The sequence below is a fragment of the Carassius auratus genome, chromosome 31 (assembly GCF_003368295.1).
Source record: "Carassius auratus strain Wakin chromosome 31, ASM336829v1, whole genome shotgun sequence".
Taxonomy (NCBI): Eukaryota; Metazoa; Chordata; class Actinopteri; order Cypriniformes; family Cyprinidae; genus Carassius; species Carassius auratus.
The window spans coordinates 15512580-15519717 of NC_039273.1; positions in this window are offsets into that span (position 1 = coordinate 15512580).

Consider the following 7138-nt stretch of genomic DNA (forward strand, 5'->3'; position numbering starts at 1 on the left):
AAGACGTTACCTGTCTAGTCAAACCTGACGGTCAAGTTTTAGTACTTGCTGTAACCCTATTCTTGTATCAGTTGTAGATGAAAACCGGCTGGAGAATTTACTAAGAAGCTATTTTTTACCGTTTCCTGCTGTGGGTGGCGCTCGATAAATAAAAAATACAAATGTTTGAGTCACGTCACCTGTATACTGAGTGGAAGGAGAAAAGTTAGCGTTCTGCGGGTCTAACTGGTCTTTCTGGGTGTGTATGTGAGAGTCACTACATGAGTAATAAGAGTTTCCAATAGAAAACGTTTATTTTGCTTCATCGACTCTGTGAACTTCCATAACTCCCTCCTCTCTGTGTTCAAGATTAAGGTGATAACGTTATGTGTTTGAACATCCTCCTCCGCCCAGAATCATAAACACGAAATAGTCCCACTGTGCTAGTTCTTAAAGGAATCCAATTATTTGGTGCAAATGTTATCCAGCATGACTTGAGAACGTCCCAAAGAGCATTGCGCTTCAGTGCTCATGTAGCTTCTATGGAAGCTAGAACGTCTGACCATTTGCATGAAAGAGCTCACATGATGTGGCAATATGTATCTGATTACTGACACAGAAATGTCTTAAATATCAAATGTTCTTATAAATAATGTTTTAAAATAATAAAAAGGACCTGTCATGATCCCTTTAAAATCTGTTTCCAGGTTTGAATTAGATTTAAAGGCAGATTTAAAAACTGGACTCGTACTCTTGAACAGCAGCGTTAATCTGATTTTGCTGTCTGATAGTCAGTGACCAGACGTTATCTTGAAGATTTGTCAATGAAGTAGTGGGGTACATGCTCTCCGGGGGATAGTCAGGACATGGAACAGATTTACAGACAGGAAGAGGAAAGGCAGGCTGGGAAATAGGTTGAATAAGAGAGGCTCCGTCCTTCACTTGCTGGTGCTTCAGAGAACCTTTTATCTACAGAAAGGAAGTGAACTAAAATATAGGAGGGAATTTTGGTGTCACTGATTGGAGGGGTTTTGGGTCCCCTTAAGTTCTGTTCACCGAGGGGCCCACTCAAGCACGAGGTTGCACCAGTTACACCACCCTAAGGATGGCCCTCCAGTTCAGCAAACAATCTTAACATCAATCTACTCTCTTCGCACTTGACTGACCTTCGCTGCTAACAGAAGAGGTCAAAATCAATTCATAGTTCAATAAATATATGATGATATTCTATGTCTCACGCCTATCCTGAATATTTTCAGGTTGAATGATGCCATCTTGAGGTTGACCAATAGTATTGCACAAAAAATTAAATTGTTTGTTTTGGCAAGACATTAAAGAGTGACAGATTTATTGGAGAAGTGAAATGAAATGCAGGTCAGACTCAAGCCTGTGTCACTCACATGAGCAGTACAGTTCAATATGCCAGCAGTATATTGCACCAAAGCACTGATATGATTTGTACTTTCTGGGTCAAAGTTATTTACTGTGAAGTTGTGAACATTTTGATTATAAATCCACAGAAAAACACTGGGACTGAATAATTTCTCAATTTTGTATAAATGGTCACAGATGTTGTAATCTACGAGCACCTTTTACACATTTGTATCTACATTGCCATTGAATTGTTTGGGGTTGACATGATTTTTATCAGGTTTTTACAGTCTGTTGTGCTCACCTAGGCAGAATTTATTTAATAAAAAAATATGCATTTATTATTTTTTTATGGCAATTTTAATATATTCTGAAGTGTAATTCATTAATGTGATGAATTTTCAGCAGTCATGTTATTCCAGTCTTCAGGATCACAAGATCCTTCAGAAATAATTTTGATTCACTGATTTGGGACTTGAGAAACATTATCATTATCATCAATATAATAGTGCTTCATACTCTTGTGTAAACAATGATAGCTTTTCAGGACTCTTTCATGAATATTATTATTTATTTATTTTTAAGTTTAACTAAAATAGAAATCTTAATCCCACATTAATTCCTTTACTGCCACTTTTGGTCAATTTAATGTGTCCTTACTGAATAAAAGTACTATTTAAAAAAAAAAAAAAAAAAGGAAAGAAACCTTACTGAACCCAAGCTTTTATTTACACACAGTTAACTGCTGCTTGATAGAGTACACAACGTATCTTTAAAAAGCCAGACAAAAATGTTAATTTCCCCACATTTTGTTTTATGTACAAGCATTAAATTCAGCAAATTTAATACAACTAGTAGCCTGTGACAAAACATAATTCATAATCCCAACAAATTTCCCAAAATGGCTGATTCTACTAACTGTAAATACAAACTCTATTAACACTTGAGCTGCAGTTTAGGTCATTATAAGAGGATTTAACTATATAAAATTCAAGTTAAATATGTTATTAATTGGACCCATTACTGCATAAACAGGCTTTCAGAAATCAGTCTTTGTTCCAGAACTTCAGAATGCTATCTGCTGCATCCAAACTGCTGTCTTGCTGTGGTTAAAAAACAAACAAACAAACAAAAAAACCTTAAATAACATCAGCACTAGTAAGGCATTCGATTTCATTTGTTATTTGAAAATGATCTTTGCAACTTCCAGACAGTTTCAGAAAGGAAATGCAGCAAAATCTATATTTAGCTGTCTTTAGATGGCTGAATGATCTTCTGCATTTCCTGTAAAAGCCTAAAATGAACCCACTCCTTTCCTTGAGAAAACACAAATGGATGAACTTCTCAAACTGCTTTACTGGAGCTTCCCCTACAAAAGCTGTTACAGGAATCGCAGCCAGTTTCTAAGCATTCAAGAAATTGAATGAACAAATATAAAAATAAAACTATATAAACTGATTCCTAAAGTAACTGTATTAAATTCCTTCAGTCAAGACCAGCGAGTGAATTTTCTCTCTTTTTTGTTTTGTTGTTTTATTAACGTTAAAGGAACAGTTCACCCAAAAAAAAAAAAAAAAAAAAAAAAATTCTGTCAGCTGTCTGTCAATTTTGTCATAGTGTTTTGTTTTTATTCCACCATTTACTCACTCAAAAGTACCTGAATTAGTTTTTTTTTTCTTCTTCTTCTTCTTCTGAACATAAATGCTATTTTGAGGAACGTGGAAAACCAAACAGTTGCTGGTCCACATTGACTTGCAGAGTATTTTTTTGCTACTATCAAATCCAACGTGGACCAGCAACTGATTGGTTACCCACTTTCTTCTAAATAGCTTATTTTGTGTTCAGCATGAGAAAGAAATTAATACAGGTATGGGACAATGTGACAGTGAGTAAATAATGTCAGAAATGAAATTTTAGGGTGATCTATCCCTTCAAAGAGAGTATCATGTTTATTAGGCCTACGGCCCCTTTAAGACATGCACGCATCTAATATACAGCATGTATTAGTATACTATAATACAGAAATTAGTACTAATAATACAGTATTAGTATACTATAATACAGGCACATATACGTTTTTCTTTCAACTGTTTACTTTCATTTTAGACATAGCCAACTGAGTCTACATGTAAATCTTATGTGTTTTGACAGTTTTAGCGCAAGAGATAACGGTGAATGCAGCGCTCAGAAAAAGCATAGGTCAGACCAGCGCGCGAATGAAACATTTAAAAGCACATGCAGATAATGAGAGTAGCTCCGCAGAGTTAACACTGCTGTAAATGCATGTGTCATTGTACAGTGTATGACGGAAGCGCCAGAACTGCAGCATAATGACAATGACATAACATTGTTTAATATTTGAATCACAGCTTATATGTTGTTTTGACATTGATTCCACCTGAATGTTTTATATATATATATATATATATATATATATATATATATATATATATATATATATATATATATATATATATATAATTAACAAAGCAAGAGCAATTTGTGCACCAAGGTCTTTGAAAGATATAAGGACAAACACTTATAATGCTCACTTGAATTTAAATGAAAAATATTGTAAACAAGATATGTGATAGTGGTTCTTATTATATTATTAATATTAATAAATACATTAATAAAAGAAAAAAAACAACATTAAAAAGCATTATCATTCCATAATCTGGTAGTTATGCAGTAGGCTGATTCCAGGTCCTTGTGAGATCTTCTTTTTTTTCCTTCTTTTTTTTCCGTTATATTCACAAAAGTGTGACACCAAAAAAGTACACCCTATTGAAATTAAAACCAAAAAATAATTCATTTCTAATAAATACACTCCTCTGTATCAACCTCATGGTGTCTTGTTACTGTTTTCATAAGAATATTTTTTGTAGTTGTTTTAGTCACAGAACTATAACAGAAAACATGCTATTGAAATTCAACAATTAAGACAATGCTAGCAAAGAGTATTGTTTTGCAGTTGTTTTAAAATTGTAATACATTAATTTATAACACACACAGTTTTATTACACAACTTCAATAGTTATGTCTTGTTACAGATTAGACAAACATTTTGACGGTGGTTTAAGCCACAGAACTATAACAGAACAAATAGATAGATCAAAATGTTGTTCGAGAAACCAGTAACAGTCACAGCTTTTGAAGTTAAGATAGAAGAGCACATTCAAACATGGTCAAAACAAGTGCAATATCTTCCTCTAGGGGGCGGTAAACTGCACAATCTCTATAATGCTTTGCAAGCTTATTCTCAATTGTTCCATTTCAATAACTTTTGTTGTGCTATAATTCTGTGAATAAAACCAACATCTAAATGTTCTTTTATGATCCAGTAATAAGACACTCATTATATTTCATATTTTTTTAATACATTCCTCAAGTGAAGCTTTTAGATGGAATAATTGTGCCTTTTGCTCTTCGTTTTACACTTTGCAGACGGACCCTATCCTGCACTTTTACACTATAAGGTCTATCCATTACAACACCTTAAGGCAGATTAAAACAAATAAAACACATTGTGCGTTCTCTTAAACATTTGAAAACAATTAGAACACAGCATTTTTCTTGTCATTGTGGCAAATCAAAGAACTATTGAAGATTTCCTATGCTGAATGTCTGACAAATGTCAAATGTCAAACGTAGAACCAACTTTATATCGGTAGCCTGCATAGTGCTGAACAAAGATCCATATACTTTAACCAGGATCTGGCTGACGGTCATAGACTTTTCCATATACTTTTGAAACGGCTTTAACCAATGTTGGTTGGCCCTGAATTTAGAAAAGGCTCAACACACAACACAGGGTAAAGTAAAGCGTGAATAGAAAATACAAAAGACACGCATCTACTGATTCAGCCTGTCAACAATTAAGCCTGAGACCTCTTTCAGATAGGAAGGAGGAGGAATCAGTAACAAAAATATAAATAGTATATAATTTTGCAATGTCGAGCCAAATTATAAATTAATCATGGGCTGACTTTGTCCCGTGGGCCCTGGTTTAGACATCTGTGATCTATGAGCTTTTTATATCATTTGTCGACATGCATTTTAACACAGCAGATGGCGCAGTAATCACAGATACATTATAAATATTAGCCTAATACTATTTCAAGCAGGTAATGCGTCTCAAGATTTAGATTCCACGGTTGTCAGAACAAAAGTTTTTGTATTGATCATCTTGTATATTTTACTTAGACTTGGAATATAGAACTAGAGGTTAATCCTGCTAACCAGTATAATATATATATATATATATATATATATATATATATATATATATATATATATATATATATATATATATATATATATATATTACATTTCTGATTTTTAAATAAACTTCAAACTAACTAAACTAAAAACTAAAATTACATAATTCTTATCAGTCCATTAATCAGAAATATAAACAGACGAACATTTCATGGGCGTACAAATCTCCCTATTTTGCCTATGCAATACCTTTACAGACCCCTAGGGGTCCATAAAACCCTTACATTAAATAATAGATGATATTAGTTGTTTGTACCTTTTGGGGCAAATTATTCTAGATTAAATGGAATTCATATTGCCTATATTACATTTTTTTCTTACGCATTTATTATTTAATTGGATTCTAGTCAGCACTGAATATTTTCAGTGAAAAACTGAATAGAGATCACTCACAAAACACACTAGAGCGCCTTGAGTTTTTTTATGTTATTGTTTTTAAAAATAAACCCATGATAAATTATATATATAATACAACAATAGAAGGAATAACACAAGCTACACTATTACTACACAATTGTCATGTATAAAAAATAAATATTTATTTAAACAGTTGTCATAAACCTTTTTTATTTGATCTTCAAAAAGCTTCATATATGTTGTAAAGAACTTAAATTATTTATTATGTGAACCACTTTTTAATATATGGACCAAAAAATGGGTAAACCCTATCTACGTATTAGCACAAATGCTTTGTAATATAAAAGCTGAAGTCTTTAAGTTGTTCAACAATTTGAACTTTGCAATATAAACTTATAAATACTGAAAAAAAAAAAACTTTTAATTGTGATGATTTTTGGTCACATTTAACAAAAACCCACCAATTCACTATCTTAACAAATAATATAAATCAAAAATATAAAATATTATAAATAAATAAAATAAATAAATAAAATATAAATAAAATACTTCATAAAAAAACATTTTTTTTTTTTTTTTAGTGAACTGTTGGCCTTCTGGAAAGTGTTCATTTACTGTACATGTACTCAGTACTTGGTAGGGGCTCCTTTTGCTTTAATTACTGCCTCAATTCGGCGTGGCATGGAGGTGATCAGTTTGTGGCACTGCTGAGGTGGTATGGAAGCCTAGGTTTCTTTGACAGTGGCTTCAGCTCATCTACGTTTTTTGGTCTCTTATTTCTTATTTTCCTCTTGACAATAGCCCATAGATTCTCTATAGGGTTCAGGTCTGGTCAGTTTGCTGGCCAGTCAAGAACACCAACACCACGGTCATTTAACCAAATTTTGGTGCTTTTGGCAGTGTGGGCAGGTGCCAAATCCTGCTGGAAAATGAAATCAGCATCTTCAAGAAGCTGGTCTGCAGAAGGAAACATGAAGTGCTCCAAAATATCTTGGTTAAAGGGTGCAGTGACTTTGGTTTTCAAAAAAAAAAAAAAAAAAAACACGATGTACCAACACCAGCAGATGACATTACACCCCAAATCACCATAGACTGTGGAAACTTAACACTGGAATTCAAGCAACTTGGGCTATGAGCTTCTCCACTCTTC